Consider the following 22,413-nt stretch of genomic DNA (forward strand, 5'->3'; position numbering starts at 1 on the left):
TTTTGCAGTCAAATGCTCTACTACTAAGCTAGGGACCCTTAAGATGAATCTCTCCATCTCCCATGACTCGGAGGTGGAAGCTTTTGTCTTCCCTTTCCTCTTTCTAGAGGTTTCTCCGACCTTAGGTGCCATAAATGGTTATGGAAAAATAAAAAGCAATGCTTTTACCACACCAAATTTAAAAAGTTTGCTCATCCCCGAGCAAAAGAAGAAAGGAAGTAGTAGAAGAAGAAGAAAATGAAGGAGATGGAGGTGTGTGAATGGTTCGGCCACTGGGGGTTTAAGGTGGTTATGATGTGTGAAAAGGAAGGAGTGATGGTTTGAATTTGAGTGGGTGGGTGTAGGTGGGTGTATGATGGTTTTGGAGGGGAATTGGAGGTGATTGGTGAAGGGTATTTGGGAAAGAGGGTTATGAAAAGGTGTAAAGAGGAAAGAAGAAAAGGTAGGGATCCTGTGGGGTCCACAGATCCAGTGGGGCCAAGGACTTAACATCCCTACTCCAATTAGGCGTGTAAAATGCCCTTACTGTGCAATCCTAGCATTTAACGCCAGACTGCTGCTTGTTTCTGGCGTTAAACGCCCAAATATAGCCTATTTCTGGCGTTTAACGCCAGGTAGATGCTTGTTTCTGGCGTTAAACGCCAGCTTGGTGCTTGTTTCTGGCATTAAACGCCAGACAGATGTTTGTTTCTGGCGTTTAAATGCCAGATGCTCTTCCTCCAGGGTGTGTATTTTTAATGCTGTTTTTCATTCTGTTTTTGATTTTTCAGTAGTTTTTGTGACTCCACATGATCATCAACCTAATAAAACACGAAATAAAAATAAAAATAAAATAGATATAATTAAGTAACATTGGATTGCCTCCCAACAAGCGCTTCTTTAATGTCAGTAACTTGACAGTGAGCTCTCATGGAGCCTCACAGATAATCAGAGCAAGGTTGGAACCTCCCAACACCAAACTTAGAGTTTGAATGTGGGGGTTCAACACCAAACTTAGAGTTTGGTTGTGGCCTCCCAACACCAAACTTAAAGTTTGACTGTGGGGGCTTTGGTTAACTCTGCAGTGAGAGAAGCTTTTCATGCTTCCTCTCCATGGTTACAGAAGGAGATCCTTAAGTTTTAAACACAAGGTTGTCCTCATTTAGTTGAAGGATCAATTCTCCTCTGTCCACATTAATCACAGCTCTTGCTGTGGCTAGGAAGGGTCTTCCAAGGATGATGGAGTCATCCTCATCCTTCCCAGTGTCTAGGATTATGAAATCAGCAGGGATGTAAAGGCCTTCAACCTTTACTGATACGTCCTCTACTTGTCCATAAGCCTATTTTCTTGAGTTGTCTGCCATCTCTAATGAGATTCTGGCAGCTTGCACCTCAAAGATCCCAAGTTTCTCCATCACAGAGAGTGGCATTAAGTTTATTCCTGACCCCGGGTCACACAGAGCCTTCTCAAAGGTCATGGTGCCTATGGTACAGGGTATTAAGAATTTGCCAGGTTCCTATTTCTTTTGAGGTAATTTCTGCCTATCCAATGCATTTAGTTCATTGGTGAGCAAGGGAGGTTCATCTTCCTAAGTCTCATTACCAAATAGTCTGGCATTCAGCTTCATGATTGCACCAAGGTACTTAGCAACTTGCTCTTCAGTAACGTCTTCATTCTCTTCAGAAGAAGAATACTCATCAGAGCTCATGAAGGGCAGAAGGAGGTTCAATGGAATCTCTATGGTCTCTAGATGAGCCTCAGATTCCTTTGGTTCCTCAAAGGAAAACTCCTTATTGGTCACTGAATGTCCCAGGAGGTCTTCCTCACTAGGATTCACGTCCTCCTCATCCCTTGTAGGTTCGGCCATGATGGTCAAGTCAATGGCCTTGCACTCTCTCTTTGGATTCTCTTCTGTATTGCTTGGGAGAGTACTAGGAGGAGTTTCAGTGACTCTTTTACTCAGCTGGCCCACTTATGCCTCCAAATTTCTAATGGAGGACCTTGTTTCATTCATGAAACTCAGAGTGGCCTTAGATAGATCAGAGATTATATTTGCTAAGCTAGATGGGTTCTGCTCAGAATTCTCTGTCTGTTGCTGAGTGGATGATGAAAAAGGTTTGCTATTGCTAAACCTGTTTCTTCTACCATTATTAAAGCCTTGTTGAGGCTTTTGTTGATCCTTCCATGAGAAATTTGGATGATTTCTCCATGAGGAATTATAGGTGTTTCCATAGGGTTCACCCATGTAATTCACCTCTGCTATTGTAGGGTTCTCAGGATCATAAGCTTCTTCTTCAAAAGATGGCTCTATAGTACTGTTGGATGATTCCTTCAATCCATTCAGACTCTGAGAGATCATATTGACTTGCTGAGTCAATATTTTGTTCTGAGCCAATATGGCATTCAGAGTATCAATTTCAAGAACTCCCTTCCTCTGAGGTGTCCCATTACTCACAGGATTCCTTTCAGAAGTGTACATGAACTGGTTATTTGCAACCATGTCAATGAGTTCCTGAGCTTCTGCAGGTGTTTTCTTTAGGTGAATGGATCCACCTGCAGAATGGTCCAGTGACATCTTTGATAGTTCAGACAGACCATCATAGAATATATCCAGGATTGTCCATTCTGAAAGCATGTCAGAAGGACACTTTTTGGTCAGTTCCTTGTATCTCTCCTAAGCTTCATAGAGGGTGATGAGCGGATATTTTATACGCTTTTTGGGGTTAATTTCATATAATTTTTAGTATGTTTTAGTTAGTTTTTAGTTTATTTTCATTAGTTTTTTGGAAAAATTCATATTTCTGGACTTTACTATGAGTTGTGTGTTTTTCTGTAATTTCAGGTATTTTTCTGGCTGAATTTGAGGGAGCTGAGCAAAAATCTGATTCAGGCTGAAAAAGGACTGCTGATGTTGTTGGATTCTGACCTCCCTGCACTCATAGTGGATTTTCTGGAGCTACAGAACTCGAAATGGCGCTCTTCCAATTGCGTTGAAAAGTAGACATCCAGGGCTTTCCAGCAGTATATAATAGTCCATACTTTGCTCAAGAATAGACAACGTAAACTGGCGTTCAACGCCAGTTCTCTGCCCAATTCTGGCGTCCAGCGCCAGAAAAGGATTAAAAGTTGGAGTTCAACGCCAGAAATGGATCCAAACCTGGCGTTGAACGCCCAAAACAGCCTTATGCACGTGAAATGTTTAAATCTCAGCCCCAGCACACACCAAGTGGGTCCCAGAAGTGGATCGCTGCACCATCTGTCATAGTCTACTCACTTTTTGTAAACCTAGGCTACTAGTTTAGTATTTAAACAACTTTTAGAGACTTATTTTGTATCTCATGACATTTCAGATTTAAAACTTTATACTCTCTGACAGCATGAGTCTCTAAACTCCATTGTTGGGGGTGACGAGCTCTGCTGTGTCTCAATGAATTAATGCAAGTATTTCTGTTTTCTATTCAAACATGCGTGTTCCTATCTAAGATATCCATTTGCGCCTAACTATGGAGAAGGTGATGATCAGTGGCATTCATCACCTTCCACAATCCATGAACGTGTGTCTGACAACCACCTCCGTTCTACATCAGATTGAATGAATATCTCTTAGATTCCTTAATCAGAATCTCCGTGGTATAAGCTAGATTGATGGCGGCATTCATGAGAATCCGGAAAATCTAAACCTTGTCTGTGGTATTCCGAGTAGGATTCAGGGATTGAATGACTGTGACGAGCTTCAAACTCGTGAGTGCTGGGCATAGTGACAGACGCAAAAGGAGGGTGAATCCTATTCCAGCATGATCGGGAACCTCAGATGATTAGCCGTGCTGTGACAGAGCATTTGGACCATTTTCACAAGAGGAGGGGATGTAACCATTGACAACGGTGATGCCCCAACACACAGCTTGCCATAGAAGGACGTGCGTGCGTGAATCAGAGAACAGAGGAAAGCAGAGATTCAGAAGACAAAGCATCTCCAAAACTCCAACATATTCTCCATTACTGCATAACAAGTAACTTTTAACCCATGCTCTCTTGTTCATTCGCAATTCAACTGATAAATATAATTAACTTCCTGACTAAGAATTGCAAGGTAACCATAGATTGCTTCAAACCAACAATCTCCGTGGGATTCGACCCTTACTCACGTAAGGTATTACTTGGACGACCCAGTGCACTTGCTGGTTAGTGGTACGAGTTGTGAAAAGTGTGATTCACAATTCGTGCACCAAGTTTTTGGCGCCGTTGCCGGGGATTGTTCGTGTTTGGACAACTAACGGTTTATTTTGTTGCTTAGATTAGGAAAAATTTCTTTTTTTGTTTAGAGTCTCTTATTATTGTCTTGTTAAAATTTTAGAATCCTTATTTTCTTTTTAAAATATTTTTCAAAAATAATTTCTCTATTAAATCCTGTGCCAAACTTTAAGTTTGGTGTTTTGTTGTTGATTTTTCTGTGTTTTTCAAAAATTTTAGTTTGGTTTTCTAAAAATTTTAAGTTTGGTGTTCTTCCTTCATGTTCTTGTGTTCTTGTGAGTCTTCAAAGTGTTCGTGAGTTTTCCTTGTGTCTTGATCTTAAAATTTTTAAGTTTGGTATTCCTTGGTGTTTTTCCTCCAAAAATTTTCGAAAACAAGGAGCATTAGATCTAAAAATTTTAAATCTTGTGCTATCTTATTGTTTTTCTCTCTCTTCTTAAAATTCAAAAATATCTTTTCTCTCTATTTTAAAGCATCTTTTTCGAAATCTATTTCTAAAATTTAGATTTTTATTTCAAAATTTAAAACCTTTTTCAAAAATCATTATATCCTTTTCAAAATCTCCTAACCACTTTCTCTTTCCTCACTTTTTCGAAAATTTTTCACTCATTTTTATTTATTTTATTTTGATTTATTTTGATTGTGAAATAAATAAATAAATAAATAAATAAAATAATTTTTATATCATCTCCCTTTCTCCATCATGGACCTAAGCGGAAATGAACAGTCCAGGAGGACTCTGGGGGTCATATTCTAACCCCTCTACTGCTTCATATGGGAGTAGTATCTGCATACCCTCCATTGGAGTCAGTAGCTTTGAGTTGAATCCTCAGCTCATTATCATGGTGCAGCAAAGTTGCCAGTATTTTGGTCTTCCACAGGAAGAACCTACAGAGTTTCTGGCACAGTTTTTACAGATTGCTGATACAGTACATGATAAAGAAATAGATCAGGATGTCTACAGACTATTACTGTTTCCATTTGCTGTAAAAGATCAAGCTAAGAGGTGGTTGAATAACCAACCTAAGGCCAGCATAAGGACATGGAAACAGCTGACGGAAAAATTCCTGAATCAATACTTTCCCCTAAAACGGATGACATAGCTAAGGCTGGACATCCAAGGCTTTAAACAAGGAGATAATGAATCTCTTTATGATGCCTGGGAGAGATACAGAGAGATGCTACGAAAATGCCCCTCTGAAATGTTTTCAGAGTGGGTTCAGTTAGACATCTTCTATTATGGGCTTGCAGAAGGAGCTCAGATGTATCTTGATTACTCAGCTGGTGGATCTATCCACATGAGAAAGACAATTGAAGAGGCTCAAGAGCTCATTGATACAGTTGCCAAGAATCAGCATCTGTACCTAAGCAGTGACTCTTCCATGAAAGAAGAGGTTAAGACAGCAACTGCTGAACTCAGTCCTGTAAAACAAGCTGCTGAATTCAATCAGCAGTTGGACTTTCTAACAAGGCAGCTAGCCGAATTTAAAGATAGGCTGCAAGAGACAAGAATGGCAAATATACATATGGAAGAACAGTTTAGGCAAACAAAGCAACAGCTATCAAGACAAATAACAGAAGAATGCCAAGCAGTTCAATTAAGAAGTGGGAAAACATTAAATAACCCACCTCAAGGCAGCAAAAAGCCAAGAAATGAGCAAACCACCCAAGATTCACCTGAGGACAGTAAGAGCCCAGGGAAAAATAATTCTGGCTCTAAAATGCCAGAAAATTGGTGGAAGGCTGGCGCTGAACGCCCAGACCATGGCCAAAACTGGCGTTCAACGCCAGAAACAAGGCAGGATTGGCGTTCAACGCCAGAAATGGGCAAGGATCTGGCGTTGAACGCCCAAAATGGGCAGGATCTGGCGCTGAATGCCCAAAATGGGCACAATTCTGGCGTTCAGACACCAGGAACAGACAAGGAGTTGGCATCTAACGTCACTCCAGTTTCTAACTCTGGCACTCAATTGCCAGTGAGGGATCAGACACACACAAATGCTGATAACAACCCCTCTAAAAAGGCTTCTTCAACCACTTCTGTAGGCAGTAAATCTACAGCAACTAAGGTTGAAGAATATAAAGCCAAGATACCTTATCCTCAAAAACTCCGGAAAGAGGAGCAGGATAAGCAATTTGCTCGCTTTGCAGATTATCTCAGGACTCTTGAAATAAAGATTCCATTTGCAGAAGCACTTGAGCAAATACCTTCTTATGCCAAGTTCATGAAAGATATCTTGAGTCATAAAAAAGATTGGAGAGAAACAGAAAGAGTTCTCCTCACTGAAGAATGCAATGCAGTCATTCTGAAGAGCTTTCCTGAAAAGCTTAAAGACCCTGGGAGTTTTCTGATACCATGCATATTAGAAGGTAATTGCACCAAGACAGCTTTATGCGATCTTGGGGCAAGCATCAACCTAATACATGCATCCACTATCAGAAAGCTTGGCTTAACTGAAGAAGTTAAACCAACCCAGATATGTCTCCAACTTGCTGATGGTTCCACTAAATACCCATCAGGCGTGATTGAAGACATGATTGTCAGAGTTGGGCCATTCGCCTTTCCCACTGACTTTGTTGTGCTGGAAATGGAGGAGCACAATAGTGCTACTCTCATTCTAGGAAGACCCTTCCTAACAACTGGACGATCCCTCATTGACGTCCAACAGGGGGAAATAACCCTGAGAGTCAATGATGATGAATTCAAGTTGAACGTTGTCAAAGCCATGCAGCATCCAGACACATCAAAAGACTGCATGAAAGTTGATCTTATTGACTCTTTGGTAGAAGAGATCAACATGGCTGAGAGTCTTGAATCAGAGTTGGAAAACATCTTTAAAGATGTTCAGCCTGATTTAGAGGATTCAGAGGACATGAAAGAGCCTCTGAAATTTCTTCTGGAAGAGGAAAAACCTCCTAAACCCGAGTTCAAGCCATTACCACCATCCTTGAAATATGCGTTTCTGGGAGAAGGTGACACTTTTCCAGTGATCATAAGCTCTGCTTTAAATTCACAGGAAGAGGAGGCACTTATTCAAGTGCTAAGGACACACAAGACAGCTCTTGGGTGGTCCATAGGTGACCTTAAGGGCATAAGCCCAGTTAGATGCATGCACAAAATCTTATTGGAGGATAATGCCAAACCAGTGGTTCAACCACAGAGGCGGCTAAATCCAGCCATGAAAGAAGTGGTGCAGAAAGAGGTCACCAAATTACTAGAGGCTGGGATTATTTATCCTATTTCTGATAGCCCCTGGGTGAGCCCTGTCCAAGTCGTCCCAAAAAAGGGAGGCATGACAGTGATTCATAATGAAAAAAATGAACTGGTTCCTACAAGAACAGTTACAGGGTGGCGCATGTGTATTGACTACAGAAGGCTCAATACAGCCACCAGAAAGGATGATTTTCCTTTACCATTCATAGACCAGATGCTAGAAAGACTAGCAGGTCATGATTATTACTGCTTTTTGAATGGCTACTCAGGCTATAACCAGATTGCAGTAGATCCCCAAGATCAAGAGAAAACAGCATTCACATGTCCATCTGGAGTGTTTGCTTATAGAAGGATGCCATTTGGGCTATGTAATACGCCTGCAACCTTCCAGAGATGCATGCTCTCTATTTTCTCTGATATGGTGGAAAAATTTCTGGAAGTCTTCATGGATGACTTCTCAGTATATGGAGACTCATTCAGCTCCTGTCTTGCTCACCTGAAACTTGTTCTAAAAAGATGCCAAGAGACCAACCTAGTTTTAAACTGGGAAAAATGTCACTTCATGGTGACTGAGGGGATTTTCCTTGGGCATAAAATCTCAAACAAGGGAATAGAGGTAAATCAAGCAAAAATAGAGGTAATTGAAAAATTACCATCACCTGCCAATGTTAAGGCAATCAGAAGCTTTCTGGGGCATGCAAGATTCTATAGGAGGTTTATAAAGGATTTTTCAAAAATCGCAAAACCTCTAAGCAATCTGCTAGCTGCTGACACGCCATTTGTGTTTGACACAGAGTGCCTGCAGGCGTTTGAAACGCTGAAAGCTAAGCTGGTCACAGCACCAGTCATTTCTGCACCAGACTGGACGTTACCATTTGAGCTAATGTGTGATGCCAGTGATCACGCCATTGGTGCAGTATTGGGACAGAGGCATGACAAGCTTCTGCATGTCATTTATTATGCTAGTCGCGTTTTAAATGATGCCCAGAAAAATTACACAACCACAGAAAAAGAATTACTTGCAGTGGTTTACGCCATTGACAAGTTCAGATCATACTTAGTAGGATCAAAAGTGATTGTGTATACTGATCATGCTGCTCTTAAATATCTACTCACAAAGCAGGATTCAAAACCCAGGCTCATCAGATGGGTGTTGCTTCTGCAAGAGTTTGATATAGAAATAAGAGACAGAAAAGGGACAGAGAACCAAGTGGCTGATCATCTGTCCAGGATAGAGCCAGTAGAAGGGACGCCCCTCCCCTCTCTTGAGATCTCTGAGACTTTTCTGGATGAGCATTTATTTTCCATTCAGGAAACACCATGGTTTGCCGATATTGCAAACTATAAAGCTGCAAGGTTCATACCCAAGGAGTACAACAGGATACAAAAGAAGAAATTAATTACTGATGCAAAGTACTACTTGTGGGATGAACCCTATCTCTTTAAGAGATGTGCAGACGGAATAATCCATAGGTGTGTGCCTAGAGAAGAAGCACAGAGGATCCTATGGCATTGCCATGGATCACAATATGGAGGCCATTTCGGAGGTGAGCGAACAGTCACCAAGGTCCTCCAATGTGGCTTCTATTGGCCCACACTCTATAAAGATTCCCGAGAGTTTGTACGTAACTGTGACAGTTGCCAAAGAGCTGGCAATCTGCCTCATGGTTACGCCATGCCTCAACAAGGAATCTTGGAGATTGAGTTGTTTGACGTATGGGGAATTGACTTCATGTGACCTTTCCCACCATCATACTCAAACACTTATATACTGGTGGCAGTTGATTATGTATCAAAATGGGTTGAGGCCATTGCCACACCCACCAATGATACTAAAACGGTGCTGAAGTTCCTCCAGAAACATATCTTTAGCAGGTTCGGTGTCCCTAGAGTACTAATCAGTGATGGGGGCACTCACTTCTGCAATAAACAACTTTACTCTGCCATGGTTCGGTATGGGATTCGCCACAAGGTGGCTACTCCATATCATCCACAAACTAATGGGCAAGCTGAAGTCTCTAACAGAGAATTAAAGAGAATCCTGGAACGGACAGTAAATACCAGTAGAAAGGATTGGGCACGAAGCTTGGATGATGCTCTGTGGGCTTACAGAACAGCATTCAAGACCCCTATAGGGACCTCTCCATACCAACTCGTGTATGGTAAGGCATGTCACCTGCCCGTGGAACTGGAACATAAGGCCTACTGGGCAACCAGATTCCTAAACTTTGATGCCAAATTAGCAGGAGAAAAATGATTGCTCCAGCTAAATGAGCTAGAGGAATTCAGATTCACAGCTTTCGAAAATTCCAAGCTTTATAAAGAGAAATAAAAAAAGTGGCATGACAGAAAGCTGTCACTAGAATCTTTGAACCAGGACAGAAGGTTCTGTTGTTTAACTCTAGACTCAGGCTATTCCCCGGGAAACTGAAATCCCAGTGGAGGGGACCATACGTGATTACAAGTGTATCACCATATGGTTATGTGGAGCTTCAAGATATTGATTCTGATAAGAAGTTCATTGTTAATGGACAGAGAATCAAGCACTATCTTGAAGGCAACATTGAGCAAGAGTGCTCAAGGCTGAAGCTAGATTAAAAGCTCAGCAAGGTCCAGCTAAAGACAATAAAGAAGCGCTTGCTGGGAGGCAACCCAGCCATGGGGCATCAATCCTCTAAGAATTTTGCCCTATTTATATTTTTTATTTGTTTATATAAAGTTCATTGATACTAAGGTAAAGAATCAATTTTATAAATTCACAGGGTTACAGAAGGAATCTGCACTCAAAACAGAGAAAAAGAGCTCACTGGCAAGAAAACGCCAGTAAGAGGCCATTTTGGGCGTTCAGCGCCCAAAAGAGGCATCCAGTGGGCGTTGAACGCCAGTAAGGATAGCAATCTGGCGTTCAACGCCAGAAAAGGGCAACAACTGGGCGTTGAACGCCCAGGAGTGCAGCATTTGGGCGTTGAACGCCCAAAACAGGCAGTGTTTGGGCGTTCAAACGCCAGGATAGTGGGGAGGAGGTAAAATCATTTTTCTTCATATTTTTTTCATTCTAATTTTAAAATTCCATGTTTTCAATTCATGATTTCTTGCATAAACATGTTAAGAACCTTGATTTCTAAAATCCCTCTTTAAAAATATCAAATGTATCTTAATCCATAAGCACAAATCCCCTTTTGCAAATTCAATCCAACTCTTTTCAAACCTTTTCTAAAAACAAATCTATCTTTTTCACTCTAAAATCTTTTCAACTAATCAATATCTTTTTCAAATCTCCACATTATCTTTTTCAAAATCTAGATCTATCTTTTTCAAAAATCTTTCTTATCTTTTCAATCTTAATTCACATCTTTTCATATCATATCTTTTTAAAATCATATCTTCTATCTTATCTTTTTAATTTTTCTTGAAAATCCCACCCTCCCTCCTCTCATCCACCACTGGACACAAGCTCTCCTTCTACCCATCTCCTTTCTTTTCTTTTGCTTGAGGACAAGCAAACCTCTAAGTTTGGTGTGCTTATCCGTGATCACTAAGATCATGGCCCCTAAAGGAAAACAACCCACTCCAAGAGGCAAGAAAGAGAGTATTCCAAAACCACTTTGGAATCAAGGGAAGTTCTTAACCAAGGAACATTCATACCATTACTACAAAATAATGGGTCTAAGATCAGTGATCCTGAAAGTTAAATTCGATCTGAAAGAAGATGAATATCCGGAGATCCAAGAGCAAAATCAAAACAGCATGCTCTGCAAACTGCTCAGGGAACAAGAGGAGCAAGGGCGTAACTTAAAGGAACTGAAGCGCCAGAAATTCTCTCTTGAAGGACCAAGCACCTCACAGACTAGAGGAACATCCACTTCCCAAACCTCAAGGTTGTTGAGTTCTAATCTTAGCCTTAACTCTGTGATAACTGTTCTTATTTTAGTTTTACCTTAGGAGTCATATAGTAGTAATTAGCATCTATTTTGATTTTATCTCCACTCAAGTTATAGTCTATTTTTCTCATCATTAGCAAACATAAATAAAATATTAGATCTTTTGAATAAGAGGCAATAAAATTTTGAGTTTTTAATAAGAAAAATTCTAATTAGTTACATGTGGTGGTAATGCTTTCTGTCTTCTGAATGAATGCTTAAACAGTGCATATGTCTTTTGAATTTGTTGTTTAAGACTGTTAAATATGTTGACTCTTGACAGAATGATGAACATGAGACATGTTATTGATAATCTGAAAAATAAAAAAAAAATTATTCTTGAAGCAAGAAAAAGCAGCAAAGAACAAAGCTTGCAGAAAAAAAATAGAGAAAGTGGTGCACGAAATTTTGATCTCCAGGCTCGAACAAATCCTGGTAATGGCTCCAGAGCTTGGTGCTCTAATCTTAATTCATAATTGTCACAACTTCGATACAACTAACCAGCAAGTGCACTGGGTCATCCAAGTAATACCTTACGTGAGTAAGGGTCGAATCCCACGGAGATTGTTGGTATGAAGCAAGCTATAGTCACCTTGTAAATCTCAGTCAGGCAGATATAAAGTGATAATGGTGTTTTTGAATATTATATAATAAAATAGGGATAGAGATACTTATGTAATTCATTGGTGAGAATTTCAGATAAGCGAATGGAGATGCTTTTCGTTCCTCTGAACCTCTGCTTTCCTGCGATCTTCATCCAGTTAGTCTTACTCCTTTCCATGGCTGGCTTTATGTGATACATCACCACTGTCAATGGCTACTTTCGGTCATCTCTCGGGAAAATGATCCAATGCCCTGTCACGGCACGGCTAATCGTCTGGAGGCATCACCCTTGTCAATGGCTTCATCTTATTCTCTCAGTGAATAATATGCTCACGCACCCTGTCACGGCACGGCTATTCATCTGTCGGTTCTCGATCATGCTGGAATAGGATTTACTATCCTTTTGCATCTGTCACTAACGCCCTGCAATCGCGAGTTAGGAGCTCGTCACAGTCATTCAATCATTGAATCCTACTCGGAATACCACAGACAAGGTTTAGACCTTTCGGATTCTCTTGAATGCCGCCATCATTCTAGCTTACGCCACGAAGATTCCGGTTAAGAGATTTAAGAGATATTCATTCTAGCTTATTTCATGTAGAACAGAAGTGTTTGTCAGGCACGCGTTCATAAGGGAGAAGGATGATGAACGTCACACATAATCATCACCTTCATCATGTTCTTGGGTGCGAATGGATATCTTAGAAGCGAAATAAGAAGAATTGAATAGAAAACAATAGTACTTTGCATTAATCTTTGAGGAACAGCAGAGCTCCACACCTTAATCTATGGAGTGTAGAAACTCTACCGTTAAAAATACATAAGTGAAGGTCCAGGCATGGCCGAGATGGCCAGCCCCCTAAAACGTGATCAAAGGATCATAAGGTAATCCAAAGATGCCTAATACAATAGTAAGAGGTCCTATTTATAATAAACTAGCTACTAGGGTTTACATGAGTAAGTATTTGATGTATAAATCCACTTCCGGGGCCCACTTGGTGTGTGTTTGGGCTGAGCTTAAGTGTTACACGTGCAGAGGCCAATTGTGGAGTTGAACGCCAGTTTTTGTGCCAGTTTGGGCGTTCAACTCTGGTTTTGGATCCTTTTCTGGCGCTGGACGCCAGATTTGGGTAGAAAGCTGGCGTTGAACGCCAGTTTACATCGTCAATTCTTGGCCAAAGTATGGACTATTATATATTGCTGGAAAGCCCTGGATGTCTACATTCCAACGCAATTGGAAGCGCGCCATTTCGGGTTCTGTAGCTCCAGAAAATCCATTTTGAGTGCAGGGAGGTCAGAATCCAACAGCATCAACAGTCCTTTTTCAACCTTTGAATCTGATTTCTGCTCAGGTCCCTCAATTTCAGCCAGAAAATACCTGAAATCACAGAAAAACACACAAACTCATAGTAAAGTCCAGAAATGTGAATTTAACACAAAATCTATTAAAAACATCCCTAAAAGTAACTAGATCCTACTAAAAACATACTAAAAACAATGTCAAAAAGCGTATAAATTATCCGCTCATCACAACACCAAACTTAAATTGTTGCTTGTCCCCAAGCAACTGAAAATCAAAATAGGATAAAAAGAATAGAATATACTATAAATTCCAAACTATCAATGAAACAGAGCTTCAATCATATGAGCGGGACTTATAGCTTTTTGCCTCTTGAATAGTTTTGGCATCTCACTTTATCCATTGGGGTTCAGAATGATTGGCATCTATAGGAACTTTAGATTTTGAATAGTGTTATTGACTCTCTTAGTTTAGTATGATGATTCTTGAACACAGCTTCTTTATGAGTCTTGGCCGTGGCCCTAAGCATTTTGTTTTCCAGTATTACCACCGGATACATAAATGCCACAGACGCATAATTGGGTGAACCTTTTCAGATTGTGACTCAGCTTTGCTAAAGTCCCCAATTAGAGGTGTCCAGGGTTCTTAAGCACACTCTTTTTTTTTTGCTTTGGACCTTGACTTTAACCGCTCAGTCTCAAGTTTTCACTTGACACCTACACGCCACAAGCACATGGTTAGGGACAGCTTGGTTTAGCCGCTTAGACCAGGATTTTATTCCTTTAGGCCCTCCTATCCACTGATGCTCAAAGCCTTGGGGTCCTTTTTAATTGCCCTTGCCTTTTGGTTTTAAGGGTTATTGGCTTTTTGCTCTTGCCTCTTGGTTTTAAGAGCTTTGGCTTTTTCTGCTTGCTTTTTCTTTTTCTTTCTATTTTTTTTTCGCCTATTTTTTTTTCTGCAAGCTTTGTTCTTTGCTGCTTTTTCTTGCTTCAAGAATCATTTTTATGATTTTTCAGATTATCAAATAACATGTCTCCTAGTCATCATTCTTTCAAGAGCCAACATATTTAACATTCTTAAACAACAACTTCAAAAGACATATGCACTGTTCAAGCATACATTCAGAAAACAAGAAGCATTGTCACCACATCAATATAATTAAACTAAGTTCAAGGATAAATTCGAAACTCATGTACTTCTTGTTCTTTTGAATTAAAACATTTTTCATTTAAGAGAGGTGATGGATTCATAGGACATTTATAACTTTAAGACAAAGTTACTAACTACTAATGATCATGTAATGAAGACACAAACATAGATAAGCACATAACATAGAAAACGAAAAGCAGAAGAATTAAGAACAAGGAATGAATCCACCTTAGTGATGGTGGCATTTCCTTCTTGAGGAATCAATGATGTCCTTGAGCTCTTCTATGTCTCTTCCTTGCCTTTGTTGCTCCTCCATCAGTGCTTTTAGATCTTCTCTGATTTCATGAAGGATGATGGAGTGCTCTTGATGTTCCACCCTTAGTTGCTTCCAATAATTGTGTGGAAGAAAATGTATCCCTTGAGGTATCTCAGGGATCTCTTGATTTGCAGTCAAATATTCTACCACTGAGCTATAGACCCTTGATGGAAGCTTTTGTCTTCCCTTTCCTCTTTCTAGAGGTTTCTCTGGCCTTAGGTGCCATCAATGGTTATGGAAAAAACAAAAAAAGCTATGCTTTTACCACACCAAACTTAGAATGTTGCTCGCCCTCGAGCAAAAGAAGAAAGAATAGAAGAATAAGAAGAAGATATGGAGGAGATGGATGGGAGTGTGTATTCGGCCATATGGGTGGGATTGGGTGGGAGAGAGATGTTGAATTTTTGAAGGTAGTGGGTGTATGGATGTGAGTGGTAAATGGAAAAAAAGAAGGGATAATCATGAATGGAAAGAGAGATGATGAGGTAGGTGGGGATCCTGTGAGGTCCACAGATCCTGAGATGATCCTATGGGGTCCACAGATCCTGAGGTGTCAAGGCATTTACATCCCTGCACCAATTTAGGCATGTAAAATGCCCTTGCACACAACTCTGGGAGTTCAGCGCCAGGTTGGTGCCCATTTTGGGCGTTCAACGCCCTTTTGCTGCCATTTCTGGCGTTGAACGCCAGAACCATGCTTGTTCTGGGCGTTCAGCGCCAGGATGCTCCCATTCTGGGCGTTCAGCGCCAGAACTATGCTCTGTTCTGGCGTTTGAACGCCAGACAGATGCTCCTCCAAGGTGTGATTTTTCTTCTGCTGTTTTTGATTCCGTTTTCAATTTTTATATTTATTTTGTGACTCCTCATGATCATGAACCTATAAAGACACATAACTAAGAAAAATATAGTTAGATAAATAAACATTGGGTTGCCTCCCAATAAGGGCTTCTTTAATGTCAATAGCTTGACAGTGGGCTCTCATGGAGCCTCACAGATGTGCAGAGCTTTGTTGAGACTCTCCAACACCAAACTTAGAGTTTGGATATGGGAGTTCAACACCAATCTTAGAGTTTGGTTGTGGCCTCCCAACACCAAACTTGGAGTTTGACTGTGGGGGCTCTGGTTGACTCTGCTTGGAGAGAAGCTTTTTCTGCTTCCTTTCCATGGTTGCAGAGGGAGATCCTTGAGCTTTAAACACAAGGGAGTTCTCATTCCATTGAAGGAATATTTCACCTCTGTCAACATCAATCACAGCTCTTGCTGTGGCCAGGAAAGGTCTTCCTAGGATGATGGATTCATCCTCTTCCTTTCCAGTATCCAGGACTATGAAATCAGCAGGGATGTAAAGGCCTTCAACCTTTACTAACACGTCCTCTACTTGTCCATAAGCCTGTTTTCTTGAGCTGTCTGCCATCTCTAATGAGATTTTAGCAGCTTGCACCCCATAGATTCCCAGTTTCTCTATTACAGAGAGGGGCATGAGGTTTATTCCTGAACCAAGGTCACACAGAGCCTTAAAGATCATGGTGCCTATGGTACAGGGTATTATGAACTTTCCAGGATCCTGTCTCTTCTGAGACAATGTCAGTTGATCCAGATCACTTAGTTCATTGATGAACAAGGGAGGTTCAACTTCCCAAGTATCAATGCCAAATAATTTGGCATTTAGCTTCATGATTGCACCAAGAAACTTGGCAGTTTGCTCTTCAGTAACATCCTCATTCTCTTCAGAAGAGGAATACTCATCAGAGCTCATGAAGGGCATAAGGAGGTTCAATGGGATCTCTATGGTCTCTAGATGGGCCCCAGAGTCCTTTGGTTCCTCAGAGGGAAGCTCCTTATTGACCACTGGACGTCCCAGGAGGTCTTCCTCCTTGGATTCATGTCCTCTCCTCTCCTCACAGGTTCGGCCATGATGCTTATGTCAATGGCCTTGCACTCTCCTTTTGGATTCTCTTCTGTATTGCTTGGGAGAGTACTAGGAGGGATTTCAGTGATCCTTTTACTCAGCAGGCCCACTTGTGCTTCCAGATTTCTAATGGAAGACCTTGTTTCATTCATGAAACTTACAGTGGCCTTAGATAGATCAGAGACTAGATTTGCTAAATTAGAAGCATTTTGTTCAGAGTTCTCTGTCTGTTGCTGAGTGGATGATGGAAAAGGTTTGCTATTGCTAAACCTGTTTCTTCCACCATTATTAAAGCCTTGTTGAGGCTTTTGATCCTTCCATGAGAAATTTGGATGATTTCTCCATGATGAGTTATAGGTGTTTCCATAAGGTTCACCTAAATAATTTACCTCTGCTATTGCAGGGTTTTCAGGATCGTAAGCTTCTTCTTCAGAAGATGCCTCTTGAGTACTGTTGGATGCAGCTTGCATTCCATGCAGACTCTGAGAGATCATATTGACTTGCTGAGTCAATATTTTATTCTGAGCCAATATGGCATTCAGAGTATCAACCTCAAGAACTCCCTTCTTCATAGGCGTCCCATTACTCACAGGATTCCTTTCAGAAGTGTACATGAACTGGTTATTAGCGACCATGTCAATGAGTTCTTGAGCTTCTGCAGGCGTTTTCTTTAGGTGAATGGATCCACCTGCAGAAGTATCCAATGACATCTTAGATAACTCAGACAGACCATCATAGAATATATCCAGGATGGTCCATTCTGAAAGCATGTCAGAAGGACACTTTTTGGTCAACTGTTTGTATCTTTCCCAAGCTTCATAGAGAGATTCACCTTCTTTCTGTCTGAAGGTTTGAACATCAGCTCTAAGCTTGCTCAGCTTTTGAGGAGGAAAGTACTTGGCTAAGAAAGCCGTGACCAGCTTATCCCAAGAGTTCAGGCTGTCTTTGGGTTGAGAATCCAACCATAATCTAGCTCTGTCTCTTACAGCAAAAGGGAAAAGCATGAGTCTGTAGACTTCAGGATCTACTCCATTAGTCTTAACAGTATCACATATCTGCAAGAATTCAGTTAAGAACTGAAAAGGATCTTCGGATGGAAGTCCATGAAACTTGCAGTTCTGCTGCATCAGAGAAACTAATTGAGGTTTCAGCTCAAAGTTGTTTGCTCCAATGGCAGGAATGGAGATGCTTCTTCCATGTAAATTGGAATTAGGTGCAGTAAAGTCACCAAGCATCTTCCTTACATTATTATTATTTTCGGCTGCCATCTCCTCTGCCTGTTCAAAAATTTCTGAAAGGTTATCTCTGGATTGTTGTATTTTAGCTTCTCTTAATTTTCTCTTCAGAGTCCTTTCAGGTTCTGGATCTGCTTCCACAAGAATGTTCTTATCCTTGCTCCTACTCATATGACAAAGAAGAAGGCACAGAAAAATAATAATAATAATAGAGATCCTTTATTCCACAGTATAGGGATCCCTGTGTGAGTAGAAGAAGAGGGGGAGACAAAGAATGTAATATAATGGAAGAAACACAACTGTGAGGAGGCTAGAGATGTGAGATGAGATGTTAGGATATGAATGAATAAATAGAGTAAGATGGGGGAGGGAAATTTTCGAAAATTATTTTGAAAAAGAGTTAGTGATTTTTGAAAATAGTTTTTGAAAAATGTTTAGTATTTTTTTCGAAAATTTTTTTGAAATCAAAAATAAAAATTAAAAATAATTAGTTAATTAAAAAGAAATTTTGAAAAAGAGGGAATATATTTTCGAAAATTAGAAAGAAAGAATTAGTTAGGTGGTTTTGAAAAAGTTAAGAAACAAACAAAAAGTTAGTTAGTTAGTTGAAACAAATTTTGAAAACCAATTTTGAAAAGATAAGAAGTTAGGAAGTTAGAAAAGATATTTTGAAAAGATATTTTTGAAAAAGATAAGATAAGAAGATATTTTTGAAAAGATATGATAGAAATTAGTTTTTGAAAAAGATTTGATTTTTAAAATCACAATTAATGACTTGATTCACAAGAAATCACAAGATATGATTCTAGAACTCAAAGTTTGAATCTTTCTTAACAAGCAAGTAACAAACTTGAAATTTTTGAATCAAAACATTAATTGATTAGTTATTTTCGAAAATTTTATATAAAAATAAGAAAAAGATTTTTGAAAAATATTTTTGGAATTTTCGGAAATAACTAATAATTTTGAAAAAGATTTGAATTTTTTTGAAAAAGATTTTGAAAAAGATAAGATTTTCAAATTGAAAATTTGATTTGACTCATAAGAAACAACTTGATTTTAAAAATTTTTGAAAAAGTCAATCCAAATTTTCGAATATGATGAGAGAAAAAGGGAAAGATATTTTTTTTTATTTTTGAATTTTTATGATGAGAGAGAAAAACAAGAAAAATAATGCAATGCATGGCAATTTTAGATCAAAACTATGAATGTGTGCAAGAATGCTATGAATGTCAAGATGAACACCAAGAACACCGTGAATGTCAAGATGAACATCATAGACACAATTTTGAAAAAATTTTAATGCAAAGAAAACATGCAAGACACCAAACTTAGAATTCTTTAATGCTTACGCACTAAGAATTCAAGAATGCATATGATGATAAACATGAAAAGACACAAAACAAAAAATCATCAAGATCAAACAAGAAGACTTACCAAGAACAACTTGAAGATCATGAAGAACACCATGAATGCATGAAATTTTTGAAAAATGCAAGATGCACATGCAATTGACACCAAACTTATGATATGACTCAAGACTCAAACAAGAAACATGAAATATTTTTTATTTTTGTGATTTTCTAAATTTTTTTGGATTTTTATTTTATATTTTTTGAAAAATTATTTTGAAAAAGAAAAATAAGGATTCCAAAATTTTTAATATGAATTCCAGGAAACTTATGCTCTAAAGCTCCAATCAAAGGGTCAGGCATGGCTTAATAGCCAGCCAAGCTTTAGCATATAATTACATGGACTGGAGTGATTAGTTGAATACCAATCCCAAAGCAGTTTGGGTATGGCTTTATAGCCAGATAGGATTCAACATGTTTCATGAAACACTAGAATTCATTCTTAAAAATCTTGAAGCCATAGAATAATTTATTTTTGAAAACATTATTTTCATTATTTTATTTTATTATTTTTTTTTTTTCGAAAACAAAAGAAAAATTTTTGAAAGCTTTTTGAAAAATTTTTGAAAACAAAACAAAAAGAAAATTACCTAATCTGAGCAACAAGATGAACCATCAGTTGTCCAAACTCGAACAATCCCCGGCAACGGCGCCAAAAACTTGGTGCACGAAATTGTGATCTCCAGGCTCGAACAAATCCTGGTAATGGCTCCAGAGCTTGGTGCTCTGATCTTAATTCATAATTGTCACAACTTCGATACAACTAACCAGCAAGTGCACTGGGTCGTCCAAGTAATACCTTACGTGAGTAAGGGTCGAATCCCACGGAGATTGTTGGTATGAAGCAAGCTATGGTCACCTTGTAAATCTCAGTCAGGCAGATATAAAGTGATAATGGTGTTTTCGAATATTATATAATAAAATAGGGATAGAGATACTTATGTAATTCATTGGTGAGAATTTCAGATAAGCGAATGGAGATGCTTTTCGTTCCTCTGAACCTCTGCTTTCCTGCTATCTTCATCCAGTTAGTCTTACTCCTTTCCATGGCTGGCTTTATGTGATACATCACCACTGTTAATGGCTACTTTCGGTCATCTCTCGGGAAAATGATCCAATGCCCTGTCACGGCACGGCTAATCGTCTGGAGGCATCACCCTTGTCAATGGCTTCATCTTATCCTCTCAGTGAATAATATGCTCACGCACCCTGTCACGGCACGGCTATTCATCTGTCGGTTCTCGATCATGCTGGAATAGGATTTACTATCCTTTTGCGTCTGTCACTAACGCCCTGCAATCGCGAGTTAGGAGCTCGTCACAGTCATTCAATCATTGAATCCTACTCGGAATACCACAGACAAGGTTTAGACCTTCCGGATTCTCTTGAATGCCGCCATCATTCTAGCTTACGCCACGAAGATTCCGGTTAAGAGATCTAAGAGATATTCATTCTAGCTTATTTCATGTAGAACAGAAGTGTTTGTCAGGCACGCGTTCATAAGGGAGAAGGATGATGAGCGTCACACATAATCATCACCTTCATCACGTTCTTGGGTGCGAATGGATATCTTAGAAGCGAAATAAGAAGAATTGAATAGAAAACAGTAGTACTTTGCATTAATCTTTGAGGAACAGCAGAGCTCCACACCTTAATCTATGGAGTGTAGAAACTCTACCGTTAAAAATACATAAGTGAAGGTCCAGGCATGGCCGAGATGGCCAGCCCCCTAAAACGTGATCAAAGGATCATAAGGTAATCCAAAGATGCCTAATACAATAGTAAGATGTCCTATTTATAATAAACTAGCTACTAGGGTTTACATGAGTAAGTATTTGATGTATAAATCCACTTCCGGGCCCACTTGGTGTGTGTTTGGGCTGAGCTTAAGTGTTGCACGTGCAGAGGCCAATTGTGGAGTTGAACGCCAGTTTTTGTGCCAGTTTGGGCGTTCAACTCTGGTTTTGGATCCTTTTCTGGCGCGGACGCCAGATTTGGGTAGAAAGCTGGCGTTGATTGCCAGTTTACATCGTCAATTCGTGGCCAAAGTATGGACTATTATATATTGCGGGAAAGCCCTGGATGTCTACTTTCCAACGCAATTAGAAGCGCGCCATTTGAGTTCTGTAGCTCCAGAAAATTTACTTTGAGTGCAGGGAGGTCAGAATCCAACAGCATCAGCAGTCCTTTTTCAACCTCTGAATCTGATTTTTGCTCAAGTCCCTCAATTTCAGCCAGAAAATACCTGAAATCACAGAAAAACACACAAACTCATAGTAAAGTCCAGAAATGTGAATTTAACACAAAATCTATTAAAAACATCCTAAAAGTAACTAGATCCTACTAAAAACATACTAAAAACAATGTCAAAAAGCGTATAAATTATCCGCTCATCAGAAAGCAAGCAGAAAAAGCCGATAGCCCTTAAAACCAAAAAGGCAAGGGTAATAAAAAGGATCCCAAGGCTTTGAGCATCAGTGGATAGGAGGGCCTAAGGGAATAAAATCCTGGCCTAAGTGGCTAAACCAAGCTGTCCCTAGCCATCTGCTTGTGGCGTGAAGGTGTCAAGTGAAAACTTGAGACTGAGCGGTTAAAGTCAAGATCCAAAGCAAAAAGAAGAGTGTACTTAAGAACTCTAGACACCTCTAATTGGGGACTTTAGCAAGCTGAGTCACAATCTAAAAGGTTCACCCAATTATGTGTCTGTGGCATTTATGTATCCAGTGTAATACTGGAAAACAAAGTGCTTAGGGCCACGGCCAAGAATCATGAAATAGTTGTGTTCAAGAATCATCATACTGAAATAGGAGAATCAATAACACTATCTGAATTCTAAGTTCTATAGATGCCAATCACTCTGCGCTTCAATGATAAGTAGATGCCAAATTGTTCGGAAGCAAAAAGCTACTAGTCCCGTTCATCTAATTAGAATCTGAGCTTCACTCAAAACTCTGAGATATTATTGCTTCTCAACCTATTAGTCCTCTATTTATTTGTCTAGTTGCTTGAGGACAAGCAACAGTTTAAGTTTTGGTGTTGTGATGAGCAGATTTTTTATACGCTTTTTGGGGTTAATTTTATATAATTTTAGTATGTTTTAGTTAGTTTTTAGTTTATTTTCATT

The 22,413-nt window shown here is 39.5% G+C and overlaps 1 non-coding gene across 1 annotated transcript; it reads left to right on the forward strand.

Moving 5' to 3' along the window:
* Positions 1–17,406: 17,406 nt before the first annotated feature.
* LOC112739523 (small nucleolar RNA R71) lies at positions 17,407–17,514 on the forward strand. Its single transcript, XR_003170458.1, has one exon. It is a non-coding gene; the product is annotated as a small nucleolar RNA R71 (small nucleolar RNA).
* Positions 17,515–22,413: the final 4,899 nt, after the last annotated feature.

This window comes from Arachis hypogaea, chromosome 13 (genome assembly GCF_003086295.3).
Source record: "Arachis hypogaea cultivar Tifrunner chromosome 13, arahy.Tifrunner.gnm2.J5K5, whole genome shotgun sequence".
NCBI lineage: Eukaryota > Viridiplantae > Streptophyta > Magnoliopsida > Fabales > Fabaceae > Arachis > Arachis hypogaea.